The sequence below is a fragment of the Myotis nattereri genome, assembly GCF_964212035.1.
Source record: "Myotis nattereri genome assembly, chromosome: 10".
NCBI classification, from domain to species: Eukaryota; Metazoa; Chordata; class Mammalia; order Chiroptera; family Vespertilionidae; genus Myotis; species Myotis nattereri.
Genome location: NC_138085.1, coordinates 19,497,705 through 19,508,233, shown reverse-complemented (window position 1 = coordinate 19,508,233; position 10,529 = coordinate 19,497,705). Strand labels below are relative to the sequence as shown.

General features: G+C 52.9%; 1 pseudogene across 1 annotated transcript; it reads right to left on the bottom strand.

Annotated features, from left to right (window-relative positions):
* Nucleotides 1–2,174: 2,174 nt before the first annotated feature.
* Nucleotides 2,175–10,146, bottom strand: LOC308526386 (F-box only protein 31-like; annotated as a pseudogene). Its single transcript has 3 exons — nt 10,090–10,146; nt 8,594–10,023; nt 2,175–2,184 (listed from the first exon to the last, which is right to left on the bottom strand). The product of its transcript is annotated as an F-box only protein 31-like (transcript).
* Between the last annotated feature and the right edge of the window lie 383 nt (nt 10,147–10,529).

Sequence of the window (10,529 nt, the reverse complement as noted above, 5' to 3'; positions counted from 1 at the left end):
ATGACTTCCACCTGCTACAGTCTCTCCGCATCTCCTACATGTTGGAAAAACTGACTGGAACTTTCACAGAGAAAGATAAGGAACTGATCTTGTTCAGGCTGAGAAATGGGGATTTTCATTGAGAAAACACGATGCTATGTCCCTGGCAATGATCAGAGAGACCAGGGCAAAGCCAGCGGGGCAGGCAGCACGTTCCGGGTCCAGACCTGGGACGGTGGGTTCCTCGACCTGCCTCCTAAGTGCCTAAGTGCGCAGATGCTGAGCAGCAGGTGAAATAAGTGGGGAAATGCTGTGTGCCATGCACTAGCCATCTGTTATCGTCTGCTCCTGGGATGAAGATGTTTTTATCGTGAGTGTGTGAGCAAACCTTATTCCTTTACTAAAACTCGGGTCTTTTGTGAGTTAAGAATCGATTTAATTCACACTCATCTGTTCAACAAATGTTCACTGAGGAAGGCCGTGTGGCTCGGGGCTCAGGTGTCAGCGACCTGGACTTCTGGCTCAGCAGTGGACAGCAATGTGACCTGAGTCTTCCAAGCCTCAGTTTCCCCTTGTAGAACACAGGGCTGAGCAGAGCTCCTGTCTCTTTTCCTTTTGTGCAGATCAGAGATAGGGGAGGGCAGGGGAGCCCCGAGGGATGTGTGAGGAGCAGGAAGAGGGTGCGTGTGGGGCCCGCAGGGGAGCAGGGCAGAGGCCGTTGCAAGGACTTGGGCTTTGATCCTGGAGGCACCTGGAGGGTTCTGAGTGGGAAAATGGACTGGGAAGGGTTCGTGCTAACGGTCACCCTGGCTACAACGTAGAAGAAGGAGGTGGTCAGGCAGGAAGACCCCCTTCAGGGGTCAGAGATGGTGGTGGGAGGATTAGCTCTGTGGTAGTGGACGTGGGTGTGGGAGAGGGTGTGGGAGTTGGAACTGACCAGGCGGAGAATGGGTGGGAGGGAAGGCGGGGTCAGTGCATGTTCTCAGCTGGGCCTTTAGTGGACAGCACTACATGCAGGAGACACAGGCTCAGAAGGGAGGACGGGACCATCCTGAAATCTGAAATGCTCACTGGGATGTGCTGTGGTCTGAGCCCTCTGAGGACGCACAGCCCTTAACATACGCAGTGGACACTGTGAATGGGTGGGTGTGATGCTGTGTGAATGCTCTCACTGAAAAGTGAATACTTGGAGAAATCTCAGACAGGGCTCTCTGGGAGGTCTCTGAATTGTGCTTGGGACTTTTCTCTCAGTGTGACATTCTTTCCAGTTGAAAAGTTAAAGAGTGTACAGGCCAGGGGTGGGGAAGGAATGGCCAATGTCGTGGAGAGGAGGGGTGGCTCAGAGCCCAGGGCCAGGAGGGAGGAGTGCAGGGAGGGGGGAGAACCAGTGGGAGGAGGGGGGTGGAGGGGAGCAGGAGAGGGAAGGGGAGCTCTGTGGGTAGTGGTCCAGGCCCCGGTGGAGGTCTGGCGGGAGTCCGGTGCCGGGTCATGTTAAAAGGCTGCAGAGGCTGGAGTGGGGATGGTCTGCCTGCGGCCATCGGGTTTATCAGCAGTGGTGGCCACGTGCAGAGTTGGTTTGTTTCTTCCCAAGTTGAAGTGATGACCATTTGAAATGGATGGCTCTCTCTTTCTTTTCTTTATGTTTTTAAGGTTCGCTGTGTGCTGGAAACGATGTTGGTTCTGAAGAGCAGTGGCATGCAGAGGATTCCGGGCTGTGAGCTGAGCCTGTGGAGAAACTGAGGAAATTGCTAAGAGGGGAAGTGAGTGCCCTGTGGACGTGGACCCACCGTGGAAGGCTGGGAGGTAGTTGGAGCCGCGAGTCGGGTGCCCGGCCTGGTCAGCAAGAGTTGCGAGGGAGCGAATGGCAGCTGTGTTTCTGCGGTGAGACCCTGTGAGGGGCCCGTGTGCAGTGTGTCCCTGTGAGATCAGCATCCCCCACACTTAGCCGGTGGTGCTGGACTCGGCTGTGCAGCAGAATCACCATAGACCTTCTGACCACTTTGGAAAAGGGCCCACCAGGACCGGAGGCGTTAGCCCAGCAGGAGAGGGGCTTGTCTATGTAACCTCCCCAGGTATGTTTACGTGGGGCCACAGCAGAGACCCACCGCCCTCTCCAGTCAGGGCGTCCTCTACCCTTACTTCTTTATTCATTTTTTTTGAGGAGAATTCTTATTTTATATATACTTTTATTGACTTCACAGAAAACTAGAGACAGAGCGCGAAAGAGAAACGCCAATGATGAGAACCATTGATTGGCTGTCCCTGGACACCCCCCATTGGGGATGGAGGCCACAACTGGGACATGGACCCCAACCTGGAAGCCAACCATAACTGCCTGGTTCTGGTTCATAGGTTGACACTCAACCACTGGACCAGGCCGACAAGGCTCGGGTGCCGGTAAACCTGCTTGTATAAAGAAAAGAATGGTATTGCTGGTTTAGTTAACTTCAAGGTATTCTTTGAAACTATTGGAGAAGTTGCTAAGAATTGATAACTGAAAATTTGAGAATGACTTTCTACGACCTAATGGAACCCACTTTTTCTTTAAATCCTATGGCAAGGATGTGCTTATTGATTTGAGAGAGAAAATCATTGATGTGAGAGAAAAGCATCAATTGGTTGCCTCTCATACACACTCCCACTGGAGACTGAACGCCCAACCTAGGTATGTGCCCTGACTGGGAATTGAACCCACAGCCTTTCCGTGTAGAGAATGATGCTCCAGCAAACTGATCCACACCGGCCAGGTCGTGGACCAATTTTTAGGAAAGAAAACGTTCTGTGACTCCTAACCTTTGTGCATATCCGTGGTCCAAAATACAGCTCAGTCCATGGGAGTTCATGGAACACCTTGATGACTTTGAGTTGAGTGAATGAGATGCAATGTGTGCAATGTGCTCATCACTGTGCCAGGCTTGTGCTCACTCTTTTGTGGTTTCAGTTGGCCTCATCCTGTTTTCTGTGTCATTCTTATGTATTTTCCTTAAAAATAGCACTAGGTTCATAAATTTTGCATCGTTTCTCTAAAATGTTGGCCCTGAAAACGGGGAGCAGAGAGTTTGAAATTTCATCATCCAGTTTATATCCCTTTGGCATAAGCTCATCAATTCAACTGTTCTTGAAATCTTGTTTTGCATAATGATAAATAATTTTCATTATCTCAAGATTCCTAAAAGTATATGTTATCCGCTGTGTTCTCACTTCAGGTCACTGCATCTATAAATTTGTTTCCAGGTTAGATCACATTTCGTTGGACATGAATTGAAATCTCATCATGCTGCCCACAAATGAAGGCGGTTAGATTTATGGAATAGCTTCTGTACGAGGAATTGATTGAGATAGTTATGAAAAAGTCACCACTTTAGGTGGGATTTTTTTCAGTTTTGTTCTTTTGTTCGGGGCAGGAATAGACTGCTGGGGACTCGCTATGATTACAAGGAATATGAATGGTGCTCTGTTAAGCATGATTGTTCTGTTCTAATGAGGGAAAGCACGTTCTGATCTGGTGGAGAGTTGTCCGCCCTGGGACATGGGAGCTAACAAGGGAATGCAGGCCACCCTCCTTTCTGAGAAAGGCCTAGATCAGCAACCTCGTTGCCTGTAATATGGTCCCGGAGCCACCCGGCCTCTGCCAACACCCAGCCTGAGTTGCCTGTAACCTGTAACCACTACACCTTCCTACATTCCCAGGCCTGAAATGTCTGCTTTCCCGTGGGATCTTTGTCCTTCTACCCAAGATAAGCAGCTGGCTTATTGGGGGTGGGGGACAGGGGGTAGAGCAGACGTTTGTGGGTGACCTGCTGCTCTCTCCTGCTGCTGCATTCATGGAATAAATGATCTCAACCCTGTCTCTGCTTCATTGGCTCAAGGGGTGACCAGCAGCTCGGACCCATTGCTTGTCCAGATTCACTTTCAGTAATTTTATAACAGTCATTGGATCTGGATAATGAATCGAAATGCTAATCAGTACTCTCCCCCCACCCCCAATCTAAGTCCAAAGATTTCATCTACTTTAAACAATTTAAATTTATCTTAAATTAAGAATGAGTTTTTTAATTCACCCAAGTAAACCATTACTAGTTTAGAAATAATTGATTGGCAGCCTAAATGTTTAAATTCTGTTCTGAGGGTGCCTGTATATTTGTTCTCTAAATGTCTTTCTTGCATGTGCTAATTTAGTACTCCTTGCACTGAAAGCTATGTACAAAGTCCTTTTGTTAAAATATTTTCCAGTCCGGCCGGCATGGCTCAGTGATTGAGTGTATCACTACGACCAGGAGGTCACCATTAGATACCCAGTCAGGGCATATGCCCTGGTTGGGGGCTTGATCCCCATTATGGGGCGTGCAGGAGGCAATTGATCAATGCTTCTCTCTCATCATTGATGTTTCTCTCTCGCTATCTCTCCTTTCCCCTCGGAACTCAATAAAGATATATTTTTTAAAAATATATAAAGTATAGCCCTAGCCAGTTTGGCTCACTGGATAGAGGGCTGACCTGGGGATTGAAGGGACCCAGGTTTGATTCTGGTCAAGAGCATGTACCTTGGTTGTGGGCACATCCCCAGTGGGGAGTGTGCAGGATGCAGCTGATCGATGCTTCTCTCTCATCAATGATCCTAACTCTCTATCCCTCTCCCTTCCTCTCTGTAAAAAATCAATAAAATATATATTTTTAAAAATATATATGTATATAAAATATTTCTCAAATATATAGCTTTACTTTGTTCATTTTTCTTATAAACTACACATTAGTGAGTGGTCTGTCAAATTGTTTTTTAGGCAATTGACTGGTGGACTTGAGGGGTCTTACGTATGAACTATTGACAGTCGATGGTGAGAATTTCCGAGCTGGGCTCTGTAGGTAAGACTTCACAAAATAAAATGATTGTGTAGTTCCCTGAAAGGAATGAATCAAATTTCTGTAATGTGGCTGATGGGAAAAAATAATTTTTTGAAACATAGACAGACATATCAGAATGAAGTGGTTAATTTCCATTGATAATGGTATAGGATCTATAAACATAACCTTTATGTTTCTTTATATTTTATGTGCCAGATAGATCTTAATCTTGATGGGGAGAGTGTCCTAATTTTTGCGTATTCCTAAAGCAGTTGGCATGGGGCATGAGCCTCTGGCAGAGCCGTTTAGAATGCTTGGCCTAGAGCAGTTTGGTTGGGGAGCCATGGAGACAGTGGAATGTTAGGTGTGAGGTCGGTGGGCGTGGAGTCGGTGGGCGTGGAGTTGGAGGGTGAGGAGTCGGTGGGTGCAGAGTTGGTGGTGCGGAGTTGGTGGTGCGGAGTCGGTGTGAATTGTCAGTGTGTGAAGAGTCGGTGTGAAGAGTTGGAGTAAGAAGAGTCGGTGGTCGTAGAGTCGGTGAGTGCAGAGCCTCTTCCTGTGTGAGAAGGGACTGTCCCTGCCTCCCCCTCAGGGCTCTTGTGAGGAGTGACTGTGCAAGGACAGAGGGCACCTGGCGCAGGGCCGGGGATGGGCAGAGAGACGGTGTCCAGGTGACTCCCGAGTCTGTGAGCAAACCCTTCCCGCTGCCAGGCTTTGACCAGAACCGTGTCCACTGGCGGCAGGTCCACGGCTTCCCTTCTACCAATTGGGATCCCTTGGCCTGGCCTATGGGAATTCGGCTGAAACTGGCTCTCTGACAGCCCCTGAGGAGTCCCAGATTGCGAGAGGGCATAGGCGAGGCAGTGGGACTCCACTGGTGTATGATGAGGGCGGGGAGGGACACAGGAGGTTGGCTAGTGGGGAGGGACCCTGGGAGGGCCCCAGGGCATGTCAGGCCTGTCTAGTTCAGCCCCAATCAGCCAGACCCCAGCAGCAAGCCAACCTGCCAGTTGCAGCGTCGGCCCTCCAGTGGTCAGTGCACGTCATAGCAAGTGTTGAGTGGCCTTAGCATATCATTCGTGTATTATGCTTTCATTGGTTGAATGGATGACCGGACACTTAGCATATTAGCCTTTTATTCTATAGGATGTTAAAAAACAACAACAAACAAACAAACAAACAAACAAAAAACAAACAAACGGATAGGGCCTGACTGCTGTGTTGCTTTCTGTAAGGATGGATGTAGGTGGGTGACTGGCAATAAGGGTCTCTGCTGGCAACTAGGATGTGGGTCGAGCTGTGATTTGGGAGTCCCTACAGCAATTCCAAGACATGGTAAACCAGCTAAGGGGCCTGAGAGCCGCCCGTCCTCCTGTCACCTGCTTTACAGCCCTGTGCTGTGCGTCACTTTGCTCAGACACCACAGAGGCCTCATGGGTCTTCATCACCTACCACTGGGTCAGCATGTCTTTTAGTGGCTGTAGGTCTCCCAGCAGGACCCTGTGCTGGAGTCCCTTCTGTGTAGCTGTGCTCTAGGAAGTGAGCAGGTGCATGGAGGCCCTTCATCCTGGGGAATGAGGGTAGCTGCCCTGGGGCGGGGCAGGCCAGCGGGTTCCATGGTGCGCATCCTCACCCCACCCCTCTTCCTGCACTAGGATCGTGGACACATCCCCCAGCAGTTCCTTGAGGAGCTGCTGGGGGACATCATGGCCCTCGAGGCTGAACAGGTCCAGAGGAGGAACCAGCCCGCCCACCTGAGCTGGGACCTGGAGCAGCTGATAGAAGGTAGGCAGCAGCCCCTGGCGCCGGGGAGCCAGCCTGGCTGTGGCTTCTCCCTCACCCAGGGAGCTGAGCCCTTGGCTCTGAATCTCCTGGGTCAGCCCACCCTCAGGCCAAGTCAGTAGGGTGTGATTCAGGGGCCATTTGGGACCGTTTCATTGCCATTCTCCCCAAGGGGAACATGAGGGCCCTGGCAGCCTCAAAGTCAGGACATGAACTACAAGTAAGTAGATTCAGATTTCTCAGCGCCCGTGTGGACAGTCCCGGGAGCTTCCAGATGACAGCACGCTGACCCCAGAGGCTGTCTTAGATCTGTCCGTGGGGGATTGAAAGCTCTGGATGGCAGGAGCTTCCCCAGTGCTCACTCACCTGCATTATAACAGAGGCCTGGGCTGATTTCCTCCATTCATGTCCTCCTCGGGCAGATGGGTGCAGTCTGCACTCTGTCTCCCTGGGCAGAGACTGCTCAATGACCTCTCCTCCCGAAGGACCTAACCCACGGGTGGCAAGTCCTCGACACATGCGCCCCAGATCTGCTACCCCCCGCAGGCATACTGGTCAATGACCGTGCCTCCCACTCCCCAGCTGAGCCACCCAGACCCCCCCCCCCCCACTCTGACGGCTGGCCCGGACCATGCCATGTCTTTGCTGTCTCTGTGAGTCTCTGAAATCCTTGACTAGACAGTCAGGTTAGAACTTGGTAAAAAGTGGTTCCAGCAGTTCCACCGTCTGGAACTTCTGCTTTGGCCTCTCCACGGTCACCTGCCTTCTTCTTAAGGTCTGGATGGCTACCCTACCGGCCCCCAGCTGAGCCAGCACAGGGGCCACAAACAACAGTGGCAGCACCTTGTGTACGACACCCAGCTGACCATCCCCGGCCCTCACACCTTGGCCTCAGGGTGGGGGGGTGGCCGTCTGGGGGGATGGTCCTCTCGGGGCCAGAGTCAGAGAGGGGAAGTGGAGGCCCTGGAAGCTGGGCTCTGACTCCACTTTGCTCTTCAGCCTGCACGCGGATCACTGATTTGGAGGAGAATACCCATGCCCTCCGGGGCACAGTAAAGACGCTGCAGGAGGAGAACCAGCAGCTCCGGAAAGAGGTAAAGGTGGGCGGTGTCCGGAATAGACAGGCAAGCCAGTGGCCAGGTGTCCCGTGGGGTGACAGGTTTGGGGTTTGCTCTCAAGCCAAGTTCACTCTGTGACCTGACTGTGGCACGGGCTGGGTCTTTGGCTCTGCAGCTGGAAGAGTTGGGGACCCAACTCACCCAGGACAAGACCAACAGCCAAAAGGAAGAGCTGGAGGGAGAACTCCAGTCTAACATCGCCAACACCGTGAGGCCCTCCAGGGCCACGCAGGTAGGCCCTCCAGAGCGCATGTCCCCCTGGCGCCCCCGCCTGCCCGAGGGAGTCTCCAGGATCACAGCCGTGTCCTGGTCATTGATCAGTGATTCCTGGGTGACCATATTCCCTCGCTCAGCTGCAGCTCAGACCAGCAATTCTCAGCAACTGCCGGCCGCGGGGGCAGGTGTTGCCTCCCAGGGACACTGGCCATCTTGGTGGTGGTTGACAGGACTGAGGGGAGGAGGAGGGCGGTGCTGCTGGCTGTGCCCATTCGATGGTTGTTCCGTAAATATCAGGGTCAGTTGGCTGCTAGTGTTGTTCAGATATTCTGTATCCTGACTGCTGTGCTATGTACTTTTTCTTTTTCTTTTATTTTTAAAATATTTTTATTGATTAAGTTATTATTTTTTGTGTGATTAATCACTATGCTTTTATTATGTTCAATTTGTAACAATGAAATTGGGGGTCACCGCAACATGAGGCACTGTATTAAAGGGTCACAGCATTAGGAAGGTTGAGAACCACTGGTTTAAGGTTTATTTCAACCTCGATTGCTGGCCCCTACCTATCCTGGCCCTGTTCCAAGCTTGGGCAGGAGGCAACCAACTGATGTGTTTCTCTCACATCGATTCTTTCTTTCTTTCCCTCTCTCCCCCACTCTCTATAAACATCAAATATCCTCTCGGGTGGTAAACGTGGTCGGGGGTGAATGTTCTTGAGCATCCCCAGGAAGGCCTACGGGGATGCTGCCTCCACATTCTGGAAGGTGTTCTGGACTCTGCCAAACAGGATGAAGGATTTCTCCTCCAGATCCATGAACCCCAAGTGGTTCTCATCGAACAGGATGACGACTCCAGGGTAGCGCCAGTGTGAGGGACATACGGGAACAGTTTCCATGCCATAGAAACACATCCTGCAGGTCCAGGGGTAGTTCTGGTCCCTTGGGCTCACGCCCACAGGCAGAACAAACGGGACAGGCTGCTCCTCTGCAGCTGCAGCCCCGGACTCCCCGACGCTGGGCTGGGCGGGGCTCTGCCAGCCATGGCCCTCGCTTTCCTCGGTCCCATCTTCTTGCTGCTGCTGCTGCTCCCGGAGCACCTGCTCCTCCATCTCCCGGACCACGCGGGAGAGCTCGTGGAAGTCGGGGAAGATCTCGCCACCTCGCAGCTGGATGCGGCGCGTGAGGTGGATCTCTAATATGTGGAATGCGATTCCCGTGCTGTGCGTGAGCCTGGCACACTTCCCGTGGAAGCTGAGCATGAAAATCGTGAGGCCCAAGCGATCCGATCGCATTTGCCTTGGAAGAGGCCTGGCCTGATGAGGTGGTCCAGGTGGCTGGGCGGGAGGTAGAGGCGGCGGTAGGTCCGGCAGTGATGCCGCACTGTGACATTCCATATCAGCGCCCGCAGTCCCGAATTCCTCCCTAAGCCGCGTGGGTGAATCCCTTCGGTGGTCTCTCTTCTGGCACTGGCTGGTGAGCCTGTCCTTCGGAATCTGCAGGTGGCGGCTGTGGGGCCTGCGGTGGCGGCCTTCCATGCACTCCACCGTGGCTGATTTCCGCTCCGTCAGGCGGATTCGGAACGCGGGCTTGAATTGCAGTGGGCCGTCCACATGGGTGTTAAGACCAGGCCTGTACGTCCAACCAGTAATGCCTAAGCCGTCCACCGCTACATACAGCAGTGTTTTATAGAGCTCAATATCTCGCCCCCACAAACCCAAAATGTGTCTGTCTGGGTGGAACAGCTTCGCATAGACTTCTCGGTAAGACGTGCCTACTGCCTCCAGATTCTGCAAGGTTTCACAAACGCCAAACTCCTCCAGGCAGCGCTGTCTCCAGATGTTGTCGATGTGCAGGGTGCGGCGGAATTTGGTGCAGACCTGGGCCAGGCTGGCCAGGTCGGTGACTGGGAGCGAGGCACAGATAACCACCAGCATCTCCACCCGCAGGTCCTGCAGCGAGCAGTGCAGGGGCAGCCTGGGGCTCGCGATTCTTCCACTCCCCACCCAGCACCCCGCTGCGGCGTCCGCCTCCAGGTGCTTTTCTGCTGGGGCCCGCTTGCCCTCGGCCGCTGCCTTCTCAGCCGGGCCCTGGCTCTTCTGAGGACACCGCTTGCCCTGGGCCTTTGCCATCTCAGCCGGGCCCTGGCGCTCCTGAGGACACCCACATCCCCGCGAAGAGTCCAAGCCGCAGAGGCAAGCGCACTCCTCCATGCCTCCTTGCTTACCAGCCACCACAGTAGATTAAGTTATTACATATGTGTCCATATCCCCACATTGCCCCCTATTGGTGGGGGGAGGGAACTCATGCTCTCAGCCCCGTGTTGTCCGTGTCCATTGGTTAGGCCTATATGCTGACATAGAAGTCCTTTGGTTGATCTCTATGTCCTTTTAAAAAAATAGGCTTTTACATGTGGTCACAGAGGGCAGCCAAGGAGCTGATCCAGAGAGCGGGCATCCTGTGCCCCTAAAGGTCCCGAGTGTGGAGAGGGGGCAGGGCTCCCGTAGCACCATGTGGGCCCGGCCAGCGCAGTTCCTTCAGTGCTGGGAGAGCCGCACTCAGCACGGCGGGTGCTGCCTGCCCCGAGGGTCCCTGC